We start from the raw sequence: 24,966 nt of genomic DNA on the forward strand, positions 1-24,966 counted from the left end.
AACAAGTCTCGACCCCACAGGTTCATAGTTATGTTAGCCACATATGGTTTTAATTTTCCTCTCTGTCCTTCTGGACCTATACATTCGAGCCATCTTGCACTCTGTTTCACCTGAGATAATGTCCCAATTCCTAACAGTTGAACGTTTACCTCCTGAAGAGGCCAAGTTGGATGCCAAAATTCTGGTGCAATTATGGTAACGTCCGCACCTGTGTCTACCAGACCAGACAACAAAACACCATTTATTTTTATCGTTAATTTTGGTCTTTGTTCATTAATAGAAGTTTGCCAAAAAATTTTCTTTATGTTTTCTCCTGAATTTTCTATTCTCTCTGTTTCATCATCCTGACCAGCATGATTTATTCCAATAGGCATTTGGTTATTTAATCGCTCTCCAGAGCAGGCATTTCCTCTATGGCTGCAGGAAAGGTTTGAACTGGATTTGCACTGGGGGCCTGCCTGAGGCCCCTCTGGGAGTTTCCCGAAGACTGAGGCAAAGGATTACCCTGTCTGTCCTTTGTTGATCTACATTCGTTGGTCCAGTGTTTTCCCTTACCACACCTTCTGCATACTCCAGAAGGAAGGGGTATTCTGTTGCCATTGTTCCTTGAAGAAACATTGTTTCTGGGAATGACCTGTCTACAGTCCCTTTTCAAATGTCCTTGCTTTCCACATCCAAAACATCTAACACTCCTCAAACCTTTTGAAATTACTTCTCCTACCCATGTATCATCATGCTCATCAGCTTCAACATTAATTGTTTCTCTAATCCAATCTTCTATAGGTGCAGATCTTGCCCTTAATGGCCTGATTATTCTTTTGCATGCTGCATTCGCATTCTCAAAGGCCAAAGATTCAATTATTGCCTTACTAGCTTCTGAATCCGAGACCATTCTCTTTACTGCTGAAGCCAGTCTTTGTAAAAAATCTGTAAAAGACTCTTTTGGGCCTTGCATCACCTTTGTAAATGACTCAGATTTTTTTCCTGGTTCCTCAACTCTGTCCCATGCATTCAAGGCTGCCGTTCGACATAAAATTAGGGTTTGGACATCATATAAACATTGTGCTTGCGCTGAAGCATATTGGCCTTCGCCCATAAGCTGATCCTGGCAAACTTGTATTCCTTTATCCCTCCATTGTTTTTCTATGTTTTTAGCCTCCTCCTTAAACCAAGTCAGAAATTGAAGTCTCTGGCTGGGTTCCAGAACACCTTGTGCAAGGTCCCGCCAATCCTGTGGTACTATCCTATTATATGTTGACCAAGTGTTTAACATTTGCTTTACATATGGGGAATGCATGCCATAAGATACTATTGCCTCCTTAAACCTTTTTAAATCCAACATTTCAATTGGAGCCCAAGTATTTTGTGTAGCCATTTGATCAGGCATCTGCTGTACGGTTACAGGATAAATTAAGGGTGACTGTGTGAAAACAGGCTTTCTTTCTGCAACCTTATGATCCCGACTTGAAACAACTTCACTGTTAATTTCTTCTGTCTGAATTTTTACAGGTTTAACAAGTTCTTCTAAAGCTGTTATCCTGGCACTTAAATTGACTATCTTTTTAAATATTAAAATGTGGATTATTATAGTGATAAGGTGCATAATTCCACCAATACTAATATTATATAGTTGTTCCATTGCCAGACTGCCTAAAATTTCGAACAAAAACCAATTTTCTTCCAATGTACACATAAAACCCATTTGTTTTTTAATGTGGAAAAAAATTCTCTTTTAGATAGTTTCCTTTAAAATATATGATATATTATGACTTACCAAATCTGCGTAGAACAGTAGAAATCCGAGGGGATTTTCAAAGCAGCCACCTAGTGTCCCAGGTGTAAATCCAGAGAGAGAGAGAGAGAGAGAGAGAGAGAGAGAGAGAGCACAAGAAAGCGTAGCCGGCTAAAGCTTAAATGCAGCCACGTGTTCCCTCTTGTGCCGAGTCAAGGCTTGGGTCTGGCTTCCTTAAGCTCCGACCACGTGCATTGGCTTTACAGGCAGGGCCCTGTTCGGAAGGGCAGGTCTGAGTTGTTTGTAGCACCGGCTTTAAGCAAGCAGGATTTAAGCAAGCAGCTCACCGATAGTCCAGCCTGAGGTCAAGCAGAACTAGACCCAGGCTAAGAAGCCGATCGCCGCCGGCCGCCTGCCGCCGCTGCCGCCGCCGCCGCGGGCCGCCTGCCGCCCTTGTGGGAAAGCGGACCTGCCGCCAAGCCAAGCAGTTTTTAATGGATTCTTGTCACGTTGGGCGCCAGATGTAGATGTAACCAACGGTCTTATTAAATAAGAAACACAGAAACAATGTAAAAGAGAGAGCCGAGAAGTCAGAGCTCAGAGCTAAAATCTCACCCTTCCTCCTGCTGTCCCAGCTTCGCGAAAAGAGACCTACTTCCTGTCGGTTCGTTTTTTTATAGTATGTTGTTCTGCCTTCTCATTGGTTGTAAACCCAAACACATGACTGCCTCGTCACTGTCTGAATGTACAGCCCCCTAGGTCTTAAAGGCATATGTCTCCAATGCTGACTGTATCCCTGAACACACAGAGATCTTATGGGATTAAAGGCGTGTGCCATCACCGCCACACTCTTGCTATGGCTCTAATAGCTCTGACCCTGAACACACAGATATCTATGGGATTAAAGGCATGTGCCACCACCGCCACACTCTTGCTATGGCTCTAATAGCTCTGACCCTGAACACACAGATATCTATGGGATTAAAGGCATGTGCCACCACCGCCACACTCTTGCTATGGCTCTAATAGCTCTGACCCTGAACACACAGATATCTATGGGATTAAAGGCATGTGCCACCACCGCCACACTCTTGCTATGGCTCTAATAGCTCTGACCCCCAGACAACTTTATTTATTAACATACAATCAAAATAACATTTCAGTACAAATCAAAATAATATTTCAATACAATTAGATTACCACCACAAGTGGGTCTTGGATGCTGATCAAGTGATACAAGAGAACTCTGCCAGATGGCAACCGTGTCAGTAGGTGAGAAAGAGCTCGCACTAGGAAGTAAGTGGGCTGCATCGAGATTCTGGACTTCCTGGCTGTCAGATCTGTGAGAAATAATTTTTGTTGTTTAACTCACCCAGTCTGTGGTCGTTTGTGATAGCACCCCACCTGACTAATCTGTAAGAAATAGATTTAAACCTTATCCACCAAGCTTGAGAGCAGGGGAATGCATAATTTTGCATTCATCTAAGAAGCAGCAGCGGCATTTGGAGGGTTGATCACCTGTTTGCGCTGTGAGGTGATTTTGGAGAGCCCGTTATTCCGAAGAGCCACCTTGTCAATGATAATGACGTATAACACACACCTGTCAATTAGAGGCACACCTGTCAAGTAGATACAGAAGGGAACATAATAATACAGCTAGACAAGAAACAGCAAATAAGTGTGATGGATGGCGTGATTGACATAACTCAATTAGACACCAGTTCTTGGTGTGTAATTTAAGATTTTGTGATATTTCATAGACAGGTTCCCAATGGCTGTCAGTGGTGAAATGATTAAAAGACTTATGAAGCCAACGGTCAGCTTTCTTAGGAGACTTACTAGTCAGAAAGAAAGACTAACAGTTATTTGAATTCCTTTTGTTTTCTCCTGTTTTCCCCCTTTTTTATCCTGTGCTACTCTCAACACCGTTTCTTCCTCTTTCTTTGTTTCTTTCTTTCCTTCTTTTTCTGTTCCTTCCTTCCTTCCTTCCTTCCTTCCTTCCTTCCTTCCTTCCTTCCTTCCTTCCTTCCTTCCTTCCTCCCTCTCTCCCTCTGCCCTCTCCCCACCTCTTTATTTTTGAGAAAGCGTTCCTCTATATACCTGGCTGTCCTGGAACTTGCTCTGTAGACCAGGCTGGCCTTGAACTCACAGAGATCTGCCTGCCTCTGCCTCCCAGATGCTGAGATTAAAGGCGCGCACCACTACTGCCTGGCAAGTACATATTTTCTTGTAAGCCTCTTTTTAGATAGTGAAGCAGCAAAACCCAATCCCCAGAGTTCTTGCTTTTCACTTTCTCATCAGTCTCATGATTTTAAGTATAATCTACATGGTAACAACTTATACGTTCCCTTCTTACACTTTGACCTCTGCTTGATTCCTACTGGCCCTCCAAACTGGCGTCCTTGCTCTACACGTTAAGGATGATGTTAATTTCACTCATAATTTTTACTTCGTTGTAGTGTGTGTACGAGGGTGCATGTGTGCCGTGGCATGTGTAGCGAGGAAAATTTCATGGGATCAGATCTTTCTTTGATGTGGCTTCTGAGGGTCCAGGGAGGATTGAACTCAGGTGGTAAGGCTTGCATGGCAAGTTCATTCACCCACTGAACCATCTCCCGGGCTCCTCAGGTAACGTTTTGAACAGAATTTACTTGTGGAGCAGTTTTAGGGTCACAGCACAGTTGGGCGGACACTTTTCTGAATGGCCCTGCTTCCCGATCTGCAGCACGGCTCCCTCCTTTTGATTCACTAGCTACTCTTACCCCCCTTCCTGTTCTGAGTTCTCACAACGTATTCCAATCCACGCCGCCCTTCTCTCTTACAAGGCTCTTTCCCAATCTTCCATCTCATTATTGGTCTTCTCTCTCCAGCTAACCCTGCCATCTCTAGTCACTTCTTAAACCTGCCTAGCCAGTCCCCACTTTAGGATGTGTGTACTTTCTGTTCATTCTGCACAAGCATACTTTTTTTTCCCTTCGATCTTCACACCTTTCCTAGGCATTTTCTCATTTGTCATTGTTGGGAAAAGTTCCCGTTCCTTTCTGCCCACTCACTCTGATGCAGTTCTCATGGGAGACCTCTGGAGCTCTGGCTGTCTGACATGATACTGTGACTTATTTGCTTTTGGGATTATCATTTGTCTCCTCCTCTGTGATGGAAGCCTTATGAGATCAGGGACATTTTTTCTATTGTATCATCAGTTACCTCTATTGGTGCTTGGCACAAAGTACGTTCACTCATTGAATTAGGATTGGGTCATATCTGTCTTCAAATTACATGGGCTGAAAATGGGAGAGTTCGGACCATACTCCCCAACCTCAAAGATGTGCTAACATCTCTTATACCATGTTCCAGGTCATCATGTCCACACTTACACTCCCATTGTGTGTATTTGCAGATAGTTTGTATATCTTTTTCTGTATATGATACAGAAAATGAATGTTAACAGTTGGACTGGAATCTTTGAGTATACTCACCTGTTACCAGAAGTTGGGATATGCTGGGCATGGTGACACATGCCTGTAATCTCAGCTCTCATTAGGCAGAGGCAGGAGGATTATAGCGAATTTAAGGCTGATTTGGGCTACATAGTGAGTGAGACCCATTTCAAAACAAAAACAAATATAGGAAAGAAAAGGAAAAGCTCTGTGATTGCAGTAGATTAAAGGCATTCCTAATGCTAATGTTAGCTTTCTGTTCCTGGATGGATCTGCCCTTACCTTGAGGAAAGTAAAGATTACTAGAGTCTTAGGATAAAATGTTTATGTTTTGATATGTATTTTGATTGGATTTAATTATTAAAATAAGTGTTCCATTTAAACCATTCTATGGAATACTTGCTACATATGGCGTAGCATAGGGGATTTCCTCAGACAACAGAAAGCAGTGGTTGCAAGATGCCTTTCAGGGCTGAAACCACGGGTTATTGTTTTGTAAAGCTGTACCACCACAAGCATGCCACTAGGTGGCACCAGCGGCCAATTGACAGGCAAGGCCTGTGAATGTCTAGCAAGGGAGGTGAATCTGTCTGTACACCGCCTTCTTTTTGCATGTAGCTATATTCATCTTGGAAGATCTCACTGAAAGAAGATGGAATTTGCTTGGGTCTTTAGCTGTGTCGTATGGAGCGTAGAAAATTGGCACTAAGCTACGGATTAGCAACATCGAGAGGGAGAGCTCACAGCAGAGAGCAGCCTGCTTTGTCTCTGTGGCCATGGATACTGAGTGAAAACATCAGAGGGCATGGGGGGGGGCGGTACATAAAGTTAGCCCCAGCAGAGCTTAAAGGTAGTGTTTTAGTTCCTGTGTCTCCTCTAGGGTCAAGACGACCTTTCCCCCTCTTTTGGAAAGTCTTTTGTGCCTTCTGCTCTCCCTGGGTACTCAGCACACCCACCTGTGTGTTCACCCCAACATGCCGAGCCTGTGGCTCCTTCTCACCCAGTCAGAGCTTTGAGTTCTTGCTGTCTTACTTACGGTCTACTGGCTACTCACTCAAAAGACCCATTTCCACTTGTTCACTGTGGGCTGGAATTTAAAGGGAGAACTAGCTCAACATTTGCGTTTGCTTGTTCCTCTTCTCTCAGATACACAAAGTGCATCTTTATAGATTGTAGCTAGAGTTTTCCTGCCTTGCCCACAGTCAGGACAAATCTCTGTCACCCGCCAGTCCCACAGCCGCTCAGACCCAACCAAGTAAACACAGAGACTTATATTGCTTACAAACTGTATGGCCGTGGCAGGCTTCTTGCTAACTGTTCTTATAGCTTAAATTAATCCATTTCCATAAATCTATACCTTGCCATGTGGCTTGTGGCTTACCGGCATCTTCACATGCTGCTTGTCATGGCGGCGGCTGGCAGTGACTCCTCCCACCTTCCTGTTCTTTCTTTTCTCCTCTCTGTTAGTCCCGCCTATACTTCCTGCCTAGCTACTGGCCAATCAATGTTTTATTTATTGACCAATCAGAACAATTTGACATAAAGACCATCCCACAGCACTAGATAGATGGAGACAGGAGGGTATTGATAGGGTAATGTGAGCACTTAGTGAAGGGGCTATTTAAATGATAGGGATCCATGCCAGGGCCATCCATAGTGGGATTTTAATAATGTCTCCATGTGGCCTTCTCTAAGGTACTGGCTAGTAAAAGAAGAATGCACTTGGTGTGAACTGTGGCTCTAGGCAGTGGCTTGTGGTGGTGGTGTGTGGTGGTGGTGGTGGTGGTGGTGGTGGTGGTGATGGTGGTGGTGTATGTGTGTGTAAAGAGGTTGGCAAAGGAGGCATATTTTGACTTTCATTGAAATATTTTTCTTTTAAATATTTAATGTGTTTTTAATTGAAATAGAATTGCACCACTCTATCCCCTTCTTTTCCTCCCCTCCAGCCCCTCTCAACTGCTCTCCCTCAAACCTTCCCCATGTCCCCCTGACTTTCAAGTTGATAGCCTCTTTTCCTTGATTATCACTGTTACACACATGTATATGTATGTACTGTATTTACATACTCAGAACCTGGTGAGTCTGTTTTTGTTGCTGGTGTGTATCTGGTTTCAATGCTGGCCAGTCCAATGAGGCCCATTAGACAACCACTAATGGGCCTCATGCCTGGAAGAGGCTAACTCTCCTTCTCCCAGGAGTTAGTAGTTGTCTGTAGTTCTTTGTGTATGCGTGGGAACCTGTGAAACTTCCCCCATTCTCCATTAACATGCATGTCCACTGGATTGCTGATGTTCTGGCCCTGGTCATGTGATCGCTTCTGGGAAAGCGACCACATGTTTCCCAGCAGACTTCCTGGTATTCTGGCTCTTACAAACTCTCTGTTTTCCCTTCTACAAGGTTTCCTGAGTCGGAGATGCAGGAGTTGTGATGTAGATGTGTCCGCTGAGGTTGGACTCCCCATGATCTGTTGGTCTCTGTGTTGCGTCCAGTTGTGGTTTTCACAAGCAGAGAGAGGTTTCTTTGATGAGGACTGGTGATTACACTAGCCTGTGGGTGTAAGAAAAGGATTTAAAGTGTAGTTAGGAATTATGAAGGTCTAGCAAAGTGGAGGTAGTAGATTCTCTTCTAAGCCCTGGGAAGATGTTCATTTTCCACGATTTCTCTCGCTTGTTGAACAGACCTTAAGTCTAGTTCTACAGCTGTTGGTTGCCACTGATGGGTGAGTGTGGTGCCACTTACTGCCCTGCTATGCATGTCTTGCCATGCTGTGATTGCTGTGGCTCAGAGGCGTGGCAGCTGGGAAGGACTGTGTAATTGCTTCCCTCCCTGGGCAGCTTGCATAGTACTTTCTAGAACCATGGAAGCTGGACCTCAGGAAGGAGACTTCCAGTTCAGATCCAGCATGAGTCACCTGAGTCGTAGTAGATTTTCATATAGCTTTTTTTCAAATATCCTCAATTTTGGAGCTGGGGAGATGTCTCTAAAGTTGAAAGCACTTGCTGCTCTTCCAGAACTCAGGTCAAGCTGCTCACAACCACCCGGAACTCCAGCTCCAGGGGATTTGATGTCGTCTTCTTCTGGCCTCTACTGGTAAACACACACACACACACACACACACACACACACACACACACACACACACACACTCACACATACACACACACACACATTCACACACGCATACACACTCTCAGAACTAAAAATGTATTACTCTTCATTATTCCTTCCCCTCCTCTCTCTCTGATTGCCTTCCCATCTTCCGCTGTACTGAATCATTCCCATCATTTCTCTTTCCCCTTTTCCCACTCAGCTGAGGACTTTTAATTAACCCAGCTTGCTGGTGAGTGACCTTGAGAAATCATGGGAAACTCTCCCTAAACATAGAGACCATTTCACAGGTTACACTTAGCCTGAAGCCGAGTGGTCTAAAACTAGTTAACCAATCAGCTGTGGACTCATAGACCAAATGTTTGCTTGTAACAGGGATTGTAGGGTTTTGCTTTCTTAAGTCCATTTTTTTTTTTAATTTCCTTTCTTTAGAGAACACTTGGCTTTGCTGGAATCTGAGTTTCTAGAATTGTAATTTCTAAGACCCTGGATAAAGCTATTTTGCACATTACCTTCTCAGTATTAATTATTGGTAATTGATAGATAGATGGTCAAATAAAAAATTGCACAAATACGTTTTCTCTTCAAGTATACTTGATAAATATCATATGGCTAGTCTCTATTCATGATCATCTTTTATATCAACCAATAGGTGGTTGGTGAGGACATTCGGCTGCAAAGATCTTGTGATTTCCTTGATATTTAATTATTTGTTTTATTATTTTATGTGTAAGTGTTTTGCTTGCACATATGTCTGTATACCGCATGTGTACCTGGTAGTTGTGGAGGATTTTCTAGAACTGGAGTTACACAGGCTTGTGGGCTACCATAGGATGCTGGGAATTGAACTTATGTCCCCTGAAAAAGCAGCAAGTCCTCTTAACTGCTGAGCCATCTCTCCAGCCCTAGCCTCCTCCATCTTTATTAGTAGATTCTTTAGGACACCAGAGATCCTGGCACCCGTGTTCCATCTAAAAATGGTCTTGGGGAGCTGGAGATGAACGTCAGTTGACGGAGCATTTTCCCAGAATACACTGAACCCTGTAGTCAATCCCCAGGACTACATGAACTAGATATAACAGTCCTTTCTGTAATTCCAGCTCTCAGGAGGTGAAGGCAGGGGGAATCAGAAGTTCAAGGTCATCCCCATCTATGTAGTGGGTGTGAGAACAGCCTGGGCTATATGAGGCACTATCTAAAATTTAGTAAATCTCAGGAATATGAACGTAAATGCAAGTATGGGTTATTCACCCTTCAGAGTCAACTGCCCCAGCTTTCATAAAATAGGCTTTATTATTATTATTATTATTATTATTATTATTATTATTATTATTATCTGCTAAAAGTAGTCTCAGACAAAATTCACTATATGTTACCAAGTGGCCACACAGGTAATTCCTGCTAAGCTTGCTCCTGTGGCAAAGATACAAGCTGAGTGCCCTGCCAGACCAGTTTTCTTTTTCTTTCTCCTTCCGTAAAGCTCTTCTGGTACTTTTCACTTGAGAAAGTAACACAGCCATGAGAGGGACTCGGAGACATGAGGAACATGCTTGGATCTCACCCAGGGTTGGTTTAGGAGGTTCCATCAAGAAGCAAGACCAAATAGAATTTAATATTAATATCCACATGCATTAGATAGTTTTGCTGCACTGCATCTTAAATAAAAACTGCTGTGTGGTAGTTTTTCTTGTTTCATTTTCTTTGGCCCAAATTCATCTACAAGAAAAGATTAATATGTCATGAAAGAACCTGGAGACAAAGATTAAGAAATACTTCACCACCCCAGGTAGCTTACTGGTTTATCGAGGAGAACATTCTATAAACACTGTGGGCGTTTGTCACCCTCCGATGGAGACCCTCAGTTTTCCCGATGCTTGGCACAGGTTGTTGATCAGTTGAGGGTAAACCAATGAGTCCCTAACATTCTAAATGTTAAGTTTAAAATGTCAACAGGTAAACCTATATAAGCTCTCAGGTGAGGGTTTAAGGAACCAACTGTACCGAGCAGACCCTCAGTTAAAATCATCTAAGATTCAAACACAAGTGCCTCACAGCCCGCTTGCCTAATCCTCCTTCCAGAGAGTCTTACCACAAGCTGCGTGCCTGTGCCACACTTCTGCCTCCGCTTCTGAGCCAGCCACTCATTTCTATTCACTTCATCAGTCAGTATAGAGGCATCTCAGGGTCCACAGGGATGGGTTTCAGGGCCCCAGTGGTTAGCCAAATTCATAGATGCTGGAGTCTCTTATGTAAAATGACGGAAGTAACACTTTTCTTGAGAAGCCACAACTTGGTAAAATCAAGAATCCCAGCCTCACTTTAGTATGTGTTGTGGCTTGAAGGTGAGGTGTCCCCTGTGGGCTCATTGGAGGAGTTGCGTGGGAAGACGGCAATCCTTGAGGAGGAAGAACTGACTGGAGGAGGTAGTCATTGGCAATGGGCCATGGAGGCTTCATTGCCTGGCCCCATTTCCTATTCTTTCTCTCTGCTTCTGAGTGTGGATGGGGTGTGACCCACCGGATTTCTGCTCTTGGAAAGATACAAATGCCTTCTTGCTTGCTGCCATGTTTTGCCCACCATAATGGGCTGTATCACTCTGGAACTGAAAGCCGTACATGTGGCATTCTGGTGTGTAGGTGGGGATTTCAGTCTAGACAGCAGATCACCTCTGTCCTACCAACTGCTCTCCAAATAACCACACAGAGACTTATTATTAATTATAAATGCTTGGCTGATAGCTTAGGCTTGTCTCCAGCCAGCTCTGATGACTTAAATGAACCAATTTCTGTTCATCTATGTGCTGCCTGAGGCTCGTTTACCTCATCTGTGAACTTCCCTTGTAGCTTCTTTAGTATCTGGCTCACCATACCTCCAACTCCACCCTCCTTCTTCCCAGCATTCTCTCTGCCCTGAAAATCCTGCCTAGCTATTGGCCCATTAGCTTTTTATTAGCAATGAGAGCAATGCATCTTCACAGTGTACAGAAGGATTTTTCCACAGCACTGGTGAGATAAAATATTTACACAAATTTGCTTAATTAGGAGAACAGAATTGTAAGACAAATTGCTAAATGGTCTTATTAATAATAATAATAAAAAAACCCAGAGCCAGATATTGGGGTGAAGCTAAAGATCAGATAGACAGAACAAGCCACAGCCAACCTCACCGCGCCAATTCCTCAGCTGATCCTATTTCCTCAGACTGGAAGCCTCTGAGTCCTTACCCAAAAGTGTCTCCCCTGAACTGCTGCTAAAAAGCCTCTAGTTCCTGGTCCTCTTGTCTTAAGAGCTTGAGTTCCTGTTTCCTCATGTCTTATATACTTTTCTGTGTCCTGCCATCTTACTTCCTGGGATTAAGGGCATGTGTCCTAAGACACGAGATCTCAAGTGCTGGGATTAAACGTGTGTGCTACCATGCCTGGCTCTGTTCCCAGTGTGGCATTGAAATCACAGAGATCCAGATGGATCTCTGCCTCCTGAATGCTAGGACTAAAGCCATGTGCTACCACTGCCTAACCTCTATGTTTAGTATAGGGGCTGTTCCATTCTCTGACCCGCAGATAAGTTTATTGGGATGCACAATATATCAACCACACAGAATCATTTGGGAACGTAATTTATTTTAAATACTTTTTGTCATTTGTGTGTGGGTGTGCTCATATATGTTTATGTGAATGTGTGTACATGCTCATGTGTATGCATGTTTGCATATGCACATGTGTGTCTAGGTCAGAGTTTGACTTTGATATCTTTCTCTATAGTATTCTACCTTATTTTTGGTAGGATTTCTTACCATCTTGTAGCCCATCGATTTGCCTAGGCTGGCTGACAGTTGAGCTCCAGGGACCCTCTTCTCCCCACTTCACCAGGCTGACTTTATAGATGTACTAACTTTTGATGTGGATGCTGGGCGTCTACATTCAGTGTCCACGCATTCACAGCCAGCACTTTAACCATGAGGTCGTTCCCATAGCCCCTTTCACTGCTTTTTTCTTTTTTTAAATTAAAGAAAGTATATTTATTATTGCATTATTAAATGTCATATTAGAAACCATGCAGAAGTTTAGCAAAATGGTGAAAAGAAGTAAGTCGAAGCCTGATAAAGTATCTATGAAAATAACTGTCCTTAAGGGAATATTAGCAACAAAATTAATAGGTGAGATGAAACTGAGCAGAATCACATTCTGATGTGTCTCTAATGCTCATTATCATAAAAGCATGTCAAAGGGTTCGGAGGCCACCCCACTTAGAACTCCACATGACCCCGTCTTTCTGCGACAGAAGTGGTTAGGGGTCCTTAATAAAGACAGCCACAAAGATAAAAGGCTGGTATCATAGCTCCTTGGGAGCTGTGATAAAAAATGAGGCCAGTACTTACTCTTGAGAAGGAGATGGAAGGTGAATGTGACTGTGCAGATGAAGTTCAGAGCCTAGAAATGACATGTGAAGGGATGCTCTTCAAGGATGGACCAGTTAAAAAACAAGAGGCGTGAAGCAGAGCACACAGGGCCTTAAAGAATGTTATTAAAACACTGCAGTTCAGGGATGGAAATAATGACTAGAGCTGGCTGTGGAAGTCTTTGTTTAGGAAGGAGGCATTTATTAGGGATGCTGGTAGAATCACAGAACACAGTGGGTGTTGAAAGTATGAACTGATCATATTTTTATAAAGAAATTCCATTTTCTACCCTCCCAGACAATCTCACAGCGACGAGGCAGGTGATAGGATACTCTAGGTGGTTGTTCACTCATTCCTGGGAGTCAATCAACATGCGGTGATGCTTTGAAATTCTAATTCATAAATACACGCCTAAGTACTGCCTGCCACACCAAGATAGACAGATACCCATTGAAGGAGAAAACCGCACTTTGCTGACTATATAATGATTAGAAAGACATAAATAATCATCAGTCTGGTAGATCTGGGAAGAGACCATCAGTCAGTTTGTTCTGACTCAGGACTTTCTTTGTCAAGCAAAAGCAAGGTCCGTGTACATGAAACCTGCATTCCCTGAGCCATAGAGCTTTATGAGTAAAAGGTATTTCCATCAATTATAGAAAATTACATACTTTTGGAAGCCTGTTATTTCATTTCTATTTGGAGGATATTTTCGTTGTCTGATCTTTGGTGATCTCTATGACTCATTTTTCTTTTTATCTTTCCAGCATCCGCAAACAGCTCTTGGGATCTCACAAAGAGATCCTACTAAACTCTCTCATCTCTGCAAAGACATCTTGCTGGCTGCCTTTGGTATCCACAAGTAGGCACGGCCGTAGCCATCACCACCAGATGCTGATGTTACCATTGAACATTTTAAGGCAAGGACAGGTTTTATGGGGTCTTAACACAAGGCCCTCAGCCACACCTGACTTCCCCAGAAGAGAGGTAGGGAGAATGTCTCTCTTCTACTTTGGGTGTTATTTTGTTGTGTGGATAGCAAACTAAAGAAAAAATGGCACTGCTTTATTTAGGAGAAATGTCATATGTGCATATATCTTTCTACAGGTAGATGTGCATTTATTTACATATAAAAGAGGAAGAAGATGTGAGTCAATGGGTCGGAACAGATGGTCCTGAGCACACTGTCCTTTCTCTCTGACAGTGACTCAAGTGGGTGGCTGGTTGACCAAGGCATTTCCAGTCCTTGCATATGCCTCTCCCCAGGATGGCTTCTCAATCACAGAAGCAAATATGTGGGCCCTGGCCCCCCACTGTGAGTGGCTGCCACCTTGCTTGCCGACCTTGACCAGATGTCCTCCCTATGCAGATTCCCTGCCGGTTTCCTTCTTCTTGAACGCTCACTCACCAGAGGTTCTTTGTTTGTGTATCCTGCATTTGGTGTGAACAGCTTAGATGCAAGAATGTAGAACATTGGGTAGCAAACTTCTGCCCTCCGGGGATCGTCCATTGTGCTGTAAGCCTGTATTTAAGGTTTCCTCCCTCTTTCAATAAACAGCATTCGGCATTCTGCTGAGGCGAATGACTCGCTGTCTCTTGTCTCTTATTTTTTAATCCACAACCCCTCACTCGGACATGGTGAATGGGTAGCAGTTGCGCAGGCGTTACCACAACAAATGGAGGTCCTACCGAGATCCGAGAAAGAATGGACACTCTTGGAAGGCCGGCCAGCATTTTAAAGAAAAAAGAAAAAGGTAAGAGTGAATTGTCATGGGTGCAAATAGGATGGAGCGTGGCCCGGGCAGGCACCAGCAATAGAGCCTGAGCACTGGGCGGAGCCAAAGCTAAGCTGCAGCCTCAGCACTCGCCAAGCGAGCAGAGGCCGGGAAGGGACTGGCTCTAAAAATTTAAACGGGCCCAACTTCTGGTAAAAAATGGTTTCGGTCAGGACATGGAATGCTAAGTCAATGCTGTTTGAATAAAGGATGTTCTGTTCTTTTGATTGTCTTAGTAAATGTTTGGATGAATGTTTGATTCTCATGGTAGATAAACTAAAGGAACAGGATTCATAATTTTGAACTATATATTAGGTATGCTCTTGTTTGTTGATCATTACTGGAAATTTGGCTCTGATACTCAAAAGTATTACCTAAAGTTACCTCTTCAAATCCTATAGAGACTGTATTTAATGCTTTTATAATTGGCATATGTAAAAAGGACCATAGAAATAGAAGCTGGTGATAGAATTGCTTAATTATTATTGCTTTCATATTTTAAATGAAAAATGACACATATTTGTATAACTGGAGGCTTTGGAGGTACAGAACAAAAGGTGTTTTGACAAACAGTTATCAATGATAAACAGCCTAAATTAAAAACAAAATTATATGGGATTGAGATTGGAAGATTATTGGATTCTAGTGCTGGATATATCTATAATTTCACAAGAGTCCTGAGATCCCAATTGGCCCCTTAAAAATTTTACCTCTAACCTAAAAGGTATCAGCACAGCTCAGACACCATTACAGAGCAGGCTACTTTTAAATTGGAAGGATGAGGAAGGTCATACAGGAACTTTTCAACCCTTTCTGCTACCTGACATTCCAGTGAATTTACAGGGACGGGATGTATTAGATGGTATGGGAGCAGTGCTTACTACACAGCCTTTACAACAGATGCTGAAGAGTCAGGGCTACTGCCTGGGTAGAGGCTTAGGGAAAATGTTGCATGGAGACCCACTACCTGTAGCAGACAAAAACTGTGTCACTAGAGGTCCTGGGGATACTACAGGATTAGGGTCTTCTCCATATGGGTCACTACACAGCAGCCTTCGATTATACAATCAATAAAAATCACTTGGGAAAGTGATGACCCTGTATGGGTGGAGCAGTGGCCCCTTACTAAAGAAAAATTGGAGGCTGCGAACACATTAGTTAAGGAACAGTTAGATGCTGGACATATCATTCCTTCCACTTCACCTTGGAACTCACCTATATTTGTTATTAAAAAGAAGTCAGGAAAATGGAGGCTATTACAGGATCTTAGAGCTGTAAATAAAACCATGCTTCTCATGGGAGCAACACAGCCTGGCTTGCCTGCCCCTGTGGCATTTCCTAAATATTGGCACTTAATTGTGGGTGACTTATATTTTATGGCTGCTCAAAATAAAAAACTTGTTTTTGATGCCTTTTCTAAATTACAAGAGGTTCTTAGCCTGGCTAATTTACAGATAGCTCCAGAAAAGGTACAGGTATCTTTTCCCTATCATTATTTAGGTCATGAATTGTTATGCACAGGCATATGTCCACAAAAGATTACTCTGTGTATGGATCAGCTGCGCACACTTAAGGTTTCCAAACCTTTCTGGGAGATATTCAATGACTCTGGCCCACTTTAAAGATTCCAACAGGTCAGCTTCGCCCTTTGTATGATGTCTTAAAGGGGGACCCTGACCCTTTATCTCCCCGCAAATTAACAGCTGAAGGGCGTACAGCCCTACAACGTGTGCAAGAGGCTCTGGAGCAGGCTCACGTGCAGTATATAGATCTTTCTTCTCCCTTATTGTATTTGATATTTTGTTTTTCTCATTCACCTACTGGAGTGTTTTGGCAAACAGGTCCTAATCTATGGGTACATTCCCCAGCTTCTCCAGCGAAAACCATTACTTTTTATCCACAGGCTGTTGCTCAGATTATATTTAAGGGAATCAAGATCAGTGTTCAAACCTTTGGAAAGGAGCCAGATATTGTGGTGACCCCATATACCCAGTCTCAAATAGCATGGTTGCAAGCTAATGATAATGATTGGACCATATTGACATGCTCCATGCAGGGTCGGTTTGATACTCACTACCCCTCCAATGATGTGTGTAATTTTTTTTAATTGCATCCTGTTATATTTCCCAAGATAGTACAGATGACTCCTATTCCTCAGGCCCGTGTGGTATTTACTGATGGCATTTCACGTGGCTTTGCTCTGGTGGTTTCTAGTAACATAGTGAAGAGAAGGAAAGTCCAGGGCATTTCTGCCCAGATGGCAGAGGTACAGGCAGTGTTGCTTGCTTTACAGATGTTTTCTGATAAAAGTATAAATATTTATCCTGATAGTCAATATGAGGCACATGCCATTATGCCTTTGGAGACAAGAGCCTACAAACCATCTATTTCTCCCATTCATGAATATTTATTGCAATTACAAGGACTCATATGGTCCTGCTCACATAACCTTTATGTGGGCCATATTAGAGCTCATACCCAATTGCCTGGACCTCTAAGCGAAGGTAATCATAGGGCTGACGCCATTACTCGTATGGCTGTCACATTAGTTTGTTCTGCGTTTGAAAAGCCTACTCAGTTGCATCAACGTTATCATCTTAATGCTGGATCTCTTCATCACCACACAGGCATAACCCGGGAACAAGCCATCCAGATAGTTAAATCATGTTCTATTTGTCTGTTCCTCATTTGGGAGTTAATTCCCGAGGACTTTTACCTAATCATTTGTGGCAAATGGATGTCACACACGTGCCTTCTTTTGGAAAATTACAATATGTCCATGTGTCTATTGATACATATTCCTTTCTAATTTTTGCTTCTGCCATTCAGGAGAAAAGGTTAAGGATGTAAATAATCATTGTCTTCATGCTTTTGCTTATATGGGAGTGCCAAAATGCATAAAGACTGATAATGGTCCCACCTACAGCAGTATGATATTTTAAAAATTATGCCAAGACTTTTCTATTGTTAATAAGACTGGTATTCCTTATAATCCTCAAGGGCAGGCTATAGTAAAATGGTGCCATCATACCTTAAAAACATATATGGCTAAAGTAAAAAGTGGGGGAGCTAGGGGCTCATCTCTCCTCTTCACATTCTATTCTTTCTCTTTTTTTATATATTTTAAATTTTTTATCGTTGGATTTTGCTGGAGTATCTGCTGCAGATAAGCACTGGAGGGCTCCTGTTGCAAATCATCCTCTGGTGCGATGGAAGGATCTTTCTACTGGCACTTGGAGGAGATCTGATCCGGTGTTGGTGTGGGCCCGGGGATCTGTTTGTGTCTTTCCGCAGAACAATGAGGTTCCTCTTTGGGTTCCTGAGTGCTGTGTGTGCCCTGTGGCTGCTGCTGAATCCCAACATGGCAGAGACCTATTGGGCCTTGTGAAAAACTCTCCCCTTCTGATGCCAATGGGGATTGAGAGCCCAATACGGCCAGCCTTGGCAAACATTAATGTAAGCCTAGGAACTGTAGCCACAGTTGCCATTGTTGCTGTTATAGCAGTGGTGGCCATAGAGAATCTGACATCGCTGTTGCCATTGTTGCTGTTATAGCAGTGGTGGCCACTGCTGCTATTGTTTCTGGGATTGCTATTTCATAATTGGTTACTACAACTAGCACAATGGAGACCCTGGCAGCAAAAGTAGCTACCACAGTTAATTAATCTTTCATTTTATTGGGCATGATAAATTTAATTCTACAATTATATATTTTAATTGGCTTTGAAAGTTATAAAATTTATAAAACTCAAGTTCCACTTGCCTATGGGATACCACCTTATAAGGACTCCAATTTGCAGTAAGGCTTGTTAAGGAAGGGAATGGCTCAATTGCCTTTAGCCTCCTGGCTATGGGTGGGTTAGGACTTCTGTTGGTTTTTTCTGTGTCCCACAGATTGCAAGCCCAATGCCACTTTGAAATCTTTGGCAGCAGTTACTCTACAGCTCACGTGGTTGAGTCTGTATGATAATGAGTATTCAGAGACGGGTAATGCTTGGGGGGGGGCGGTCATCAACCTAAGACAGAACGCCTGTGTGGCCTGGGCAGGTGTCTCCATGACAGGTAAGGTGACCTGCTGACGTCCCATGCAACCTAAGTCAGAAGCTCATTTTTTAGTAAAAGGGGGACCTGTGGGCCCTGGCCCCCCACTGTGAGTGGCTGCCGCCTTGCTTGCCGACCTTGACCAGATGTCTGCCCTATGCAGATTCCCTGCTGGTTTCCTTCTTGTTTGTGTATCCTGCATTTGGTGTAAACAGCTTGATGCAAGAATGTAGAACATTGGGTAGCGAACTTCTGCCCTCCGGGGATCGTCCATTGTGCTGTAAGCCTGTATTTAAGGTTTCCTCCCTCTTTCAATAAACGGCATTTGGCATTCAGCATTCTGCTGTGGCGAATGACTCACTGTCTCTTGTCTCTTATTTTTTAATCCACAGCCCCTCGCTCAGACATGGTGAATGGGTAGTGGTAGCGCGGGCATTACCGCAACAAAAATACATGTCTAGATATTTTTCACCTTCCCTTCTTCCCTTTAATTCTGTCAGAATTGCAAAAACATCTGTAGCTCATAAAGCTTTAGCCATCCAGGTAGAAGTGAGAGGATTTCTAGGTGAGTGAGGACTCTGAAAATTGAAAACATTCAGAAAGGAGTAGGTGGAGAAGGCACAGTGGGAGGCAATGGAGAAAAGGGAGTATGACTCCAGGATTCAGAGCAGCCTTGTTGCTCACACCTGTGTTTCCTCAATGCTTAGTCTCATCCACATTTCTAAGTTAATTCTTCAGTATTTCTTTTTCTTCGTCTCACAGTCTGATATTTCTTGTTAAATGGGATCAGTTAGATTCCCCAGAAATCTTTAAATTTTTTCACACCTTCGATGGCTAATGAAATTTCTTTTTATTTCTGGGGCAGTGATGAAAATGGAACATTTTTACCGAGGAAGAGAAAGAAATCATTTTTAGCCCTTTCCGGTTTTCTTCCCATCCAGCTTTATGTCACAATGTTTATGTTGGTGGTTGCCTGCATCTTTAATATATAATTTTTCATGGCATAATTCCCCCCCGGGGGCTATAACTTGCCATTTTAGCCTCATTAAGCAGATTGTTTCCACAGATGTTTCAGTGATGTCAACGTGGCTCCATGTTGTGAGCCATGGAACATCAGAGGGCTCCATTGTGTCAACTTTGGTTACTTTGCTCTCTGGAAACCAGGACTACATAGCCTCACAGGGCAAGGTGAGGCATGCCTCAGCAGTGAAGGACACCATCCAATTTTCAAGGTCTGAATAGCTTTCTGTTCTCAGAAAGAAACTTTCCCTTGTGAATGTTGGTGGCCTAAGCTATGTCAACATTGGCTGTAAGTACCAAAATTAAGAAGGCTACAGCTTCTCTTTGTCACCTTTAAAATCTACTGGCAAAACACCTGTGCATTCAATGCATGTCCTACCAAATTTCTAAAGGAAATTTTCAATAGGAAAAAGCAACCTTAAAATTAATGTGGAACAATAAATGACTTCAAACAGCCAAGACAATATCAAGAAGGAACAAAGTAGCCTGGTGATGGTGGTGCACGCCTCTAATCCCAGCACTCGGGAGGCAGAGCCAGATGGATCTCTGTGAATTTGAGGCCAGCCTGGTCTACAGAGCAAGATCCAGGACAGGCACCAAAACTACACAGAGAAAACCAGTCTCAGAAAAAAAAGAAAGAAAGAACAAAGTGTGTTGATATCAAAATAGCTAATTTCAATGTCCTGTGTATTAGAAAGCAGCAGTCATTCAAAAAGCAAGCATAAAAACAGACAGGTAGAGTGATAGGAAAGAATGTACCCTGGGCATACGTCCATGCAATTTCAGTCAACTACTCTTCAATAAAGGTACAATGAACACCCAGCATGGAAAACAGTCTCTCCAGTAAATGGTGCTGGGAGAATCAGACATTCAAAATCAGAAGAATGAAACTGAATGATTATCCCACACCCCTACACAAAATAACTCAAAATGCTTTAAAACTGACTGGAGAATTTTAGGAAGTCCTTTAAAAATGAGACATGTAGTTGTAGCAGTAATGACTGATACAGTGATGGCTTGCTTGTTTTGCTCATCTTTGTTCTGCATAAGAGCTCTCTTGTGCTCTCAGAGGAGTTGAGATGCTGATGTAGAGGTCCAATCCTATTCAGAGTCCGGTTTCATTTTTTGCTATATATGGGTATCTGTTTTTATATAGTGCTACCATCTTGTAGCCAACAAATTGAAGATTTCCAACCCAAGGAGTGCTCCATTGAGGCTTCATACCCATGCTCTCCTCCTTCTATCCCAATGCCTCCCTTAGCAGAATCTGCTCTTCATGACTGTGTTTTGTCTTTCTAACAAAGCTGTACACAGTGAGTCATACAGGATCAAGACTTTTGAAAGTAGGCACTGCTGTATAGAACAGTCTGTGTTCACAGCAACACTGAGCAGTACAAGGGTTCTCATATACTCTTTGTCCCACCTGCCCTGACATCCTTCCTCACTGTCGGCATCCCTCCTTACAATGGAAAGGATGATTGTGATCTCTGCATCCATGAACCTACATTGACAGTCATTGCTACCAAAGCCCACATCCACATTGCAGTTCATTCCTGTGTTGAAGCTCTTTTGGGCTTTGACAAATGCGCAGTGACAGCACCACCGTTTCTAGTATCACACAAAGTAATTGTGGCATTCTAAACATCTTCTCCACTCTCCCACTCATGGGTTACTCCGCAATCTATGCAGCCACTGATTTCTTTCCTCTCAGCTCTCTCATTTAGTTCTGCCTCCATAGTTCTACTCTCTCCAGAATGTTGTATGGCTGAAGTGGCACAGTACGTAGCCTTCTGGAGTTGGCTTTCTTTTTTCCCACAGCGATAGTTGTCGAATGCACTGATAATATGTTGTGCACCATGGTATAGGTCCATGTAAAGGTATACCACAATTCATTAAACCCGTCCCCTGTTGTCCTGGAGAGATGGCTCAGATGTAAAGAACAGCCGTTGCTCTTGCAGAGGACCAGGATGCATTCCCCAGCATCCACATGGTGGCTCACAGCCACCTATAACTTCAGTTCCAGGGGATCAGACGCCCTTGTCTGAACTCTGAGGGCACCAGGCACACACACGGTATACAGACACATGCAGGCAAAATACCCAAACACATAAGTTGAAGTTTAAAAATCTAAACAACCAACCCCCACCCCCAGATCTTTTACCTGTTGGACACATGGATGGAGGCTAGCTTGAGGGCTACTATGAATAGAGCTGAGGACATTCATCAATAGCTGCTTTTGTGAATATGAATTTTTATCTCACATGTCTACTGTCAGTGCTTAGGAGTACGGCTGGCAGGCTGTATAGGACTTGAGAGGATTTAGTTGATTTCTAGAGTTTCTGTGTGATTTTAAAGGCCCTCTAGCAACATGTGAGCCATCCAGTTTTTCCACAGTTTGGTATTGTCATTTTTACTTTTAGTTTACTGTTTGATATGTAGTGAATCACACTGTGGTTTTATTTGTGTTTCCTGGATGACTAATAATGAATGTGGATTGTCTTTCATGGGATTGTCTACTGTTCATGTGTCATTTGGCCCTTCATGACTTCTTTCTTTCTTTCTTTCTTTCTTTCTTTCTTTCTTTCTTTCTTTCTTTCTTTCTTTCTTTCTTTCTTTCTTTCTTTCTTTCTTCTCCTCCTCTTCCTCCTCCCTCCTCCTCTTCTTCTTCTTTTTTTTTTTTGGTTTTTCGAGACAGGGTTTCTCTATGTAGCTTTGCGCCTTTCCTGGAACTCACTTGGTAGCCCAGGCTGGCCTCGAACTTACAGAGATCCGCCTGCCTCTGCCTCCCAAGTGCTGGGATTAAAGGCGTGCGCCACCACCGCCCGGCCCTCCTCCTCCTCCTCCTCCTCCTCCTCCTCCTCCTCCTCCTCCTCCTCCTCCCCTTCTTCCTCCTCTTCTTCTTCTTCTTCTTCTTCTTCTTCTTCTTCTTCTTCTTCTTCTTCTTCTTCTTCTTCTTCTTCTTCTTCTTCTTCTTCAAGAAATACTCCATTGTATGCATTTAGAGCACATTGTTAGTCTTCACTAGTTTATATTCTTTTTATGTATGCATATGGCTGTATATGTATTCAGGAAATTGTGTAAATTATACATGCAATTTTATTAGTCATATGGGAAATAAGGATTGTCAAATTGGAAGAAATAATAAGAAGTGAAAGATTCTTCCATAATTTAATAATTAAGAATGAGAGGCTATGAATTTGAAAGAGAATGTGGAAGGGCTGAAGGGAGGAGAGGAGGGGAAATATTATTTTAATCAAAAATATTTTTTGAAAATAATGATGTAGAGACTTAAAAGTTGATTTACTTGTATCCCACAAGTTTTGATGTGTTATGTTTTCATTTTCATTTGAAAATTTTACTTTCTTCTTGATTTTTTTTTTGAGGACCCACCCATCATTCAGTAGTATGATGTTCAATCTCCATGAATTGATAAATGTTCTGTAATTTCTCTAGCTGTTGATTTATAGTTTTATTTATTCTTTCTTTTTAAAAAATACTTATTGTATTTTTAATAATGTGTATATGTGTGTGTTGGGGGGCGGGGCATGTACACATAAGTGCAATTCCTGACGAGGCCGGAAGAGGGCGTTAGATTCATTGGCCCTGACTGGCATTGCAGGTGGTTGTGAGCTACCTGATGCAGGTGTTGGGAACTGAGCTTGGATCCCATGCAAGCACAACATATGCTCTCAACCTCTGAACCATCTTTCTGGCCCTGCTGTGGCATCTTTAAGGTCATTCCAGACTTTTCTTGATTTTAAAAACTACCATTAAAACAAAATCAAAAAACAAAAACAAAACTAAACTGGTGCATCTAAAAGGTGAGGTGATGACCACGACCAAGACTTGCTAGGAGTTGTTATTTACTGTAGACTATTCTGAGCACTTTCTTCTGTGTTATTTGTTTGTACCACAACCCTAAGAAATGGGTATCGTCTTTTCAGATAGAGAAACTGAAGCAGAGGGATGAGGGATCGGCACAGCTGTTCGGCCAGGGGTGGCACGGTGACTCCTGAGGCAGAACTGTCACTCATAGAGCAGCAAGTGCTTGTGCTTCTGCCCCTTTGAAGCCTCGGGAGCGCTGCTCATTGGATTTGAGAGTACATTGTTCCAGCAGTCAGACTCCTTAAGGGGGTATGGAGGGATGTGTAGGGAAAGATGCTCAAAGGTTGTTACATACGTGCCCAGGAATGGACTTGCCTAAGCTTGCATAACAAAATAATCTAAAAATTCAATGGAATCATTATGATTTGCATTTCTTTTTGTTCTAAGTGAGATTAAATATCTTTTCCCAGGTTGGAAATACTCACTTTTGAGCTGTGGAGATGGCTCAGCCTGGAATGTGCTTTCCACACACGCATGAGGACTTAAGTGTCATCCCTGGAATCCTTGTAAATGTTGGGAGTGGTGGGGTACAGACATAATCCCAGTGCTGGGGAGGTGGGGTGAGGAGGACCCCTGGGGTTTGTAACCCAAACCATGTGTTCCCAGTTCAGCGAGACAGATTCTCTTCAGTGACAGAGGAGGATTCCCAGCATTCTCCGCCTCCACATGCACACACACATACACAGGCACCTGGATACATACGTGTGCTTAAGTGTAAAAATAAAAAAGATGTGTCCATATTTTGAAAACTAATTTTATCATGCATACTTCAGATATATAACATGATGTTTTTAGACACAAATAATGCAGTAAATTAATATCTATGATCTTATGTGGTTACTCACTTTTTGTGGCAAGAGTACCCAAATATGAATATATACAATGAAGATTAGGAAAAAAGACACCTAACTCTACCATTTACTGCGAATCCCAAATGCAGGCCGCTTTCGTTACCTACAGTCCTCATGCTGTACACTCCATGTCTAGACTTGTCCACCGTATGTACCTGTTGTATGTTTCTGGCTTAAATAAACAAGGAATGTAAAGATGAAGTGTGACTATGTGAAAGCTCACAGAATTTTCTCCAAGACATCCTGGATGACCTTTAAAGAAGTTTCTTCTTTTCCTTTTTATCTGATAACCTTTACTTTAATAACACATACCTTGTTTTATACTAATTATAAGAAAAATGCAATATAAAAAGATAATTATCTTTAGGATCCCAGAGAGCGTATATTTACCTACTGTTATTTTTCCATGGTTTCACACCCTATATACACAGAATTACAGTATCAATCTTTTCATAAGTGAGCTTAGATTTGTTAAATAGTGAAAATTAAAAAGTATTTTTTCTTATCCATCTACCATGCTTGTATGTTCTGGAATGATCTACAAAGAGCCTGCAGAGTTTTCAAAGTATGTCTGTGTGAAAGCCCATACTTGTCCTTAGGAAACTGTTGCTTTAAAATGATTGTTTTAATACTTTTATCATAGGAGTTCTTTCCCTATTGCTAGTGTAGTTTTCCTTCATTTTCAAGGTAACATTCATATTCAGCATGATTACATAATA

At 42.5% G+C, this 24,966-nt stretch overlaps 1 long non-coding RNA gene across 3 annotated transcripts in view; it reads left to right on the forward strand.

Annotated features, from left to right (window-relative positions):
• Positions 1–24,702, forward strand: part of LOC121820981 (uncharacterized) — an 83,815-nt gene extending 59,113 nt beyond the window's left edge. For 2 of the 3 annotated variants that reach the window (XR_013043060.1, XR_013043059.1), the window contains 4 exons: positions 10,620–10,700; positions 13,443–13,662; positions 13,783–14,429; positions 23,807–24,702. This is a non-coding gene — a long non-coding RNA (uncharacterized LOC121820981). The remainder of the gene's footprint in view (positions 1–10,619; positions 10,701–13,442; positions 13,663–13,782; positions 14,430–23,806) is intronic. The other variant, XR_006061666.2, reaches the window with a different exon arrangement.
• Positions 24,703–24,966: the final 264 nt, after the last annotated feature.

The sequence above is a fragment of the Peromyscus maniculatus genome, chromosome 10 (assembly GCF_049852395.1).
Source record: "Peromyscus maniculatus bairdii isolate BWxNUB_F1_BW_parent chromosome 10, HU_Pman_BW_mat_3.1, whole genome shotgun sequence".
Classification (NCBI taxonomy): domain Eukaryota; kingdom Metazoa; phylum Chordata; class Mammalia; order Rodentia; family Cricetidae; genus Peromyscus; species Peromyscus maniculatus.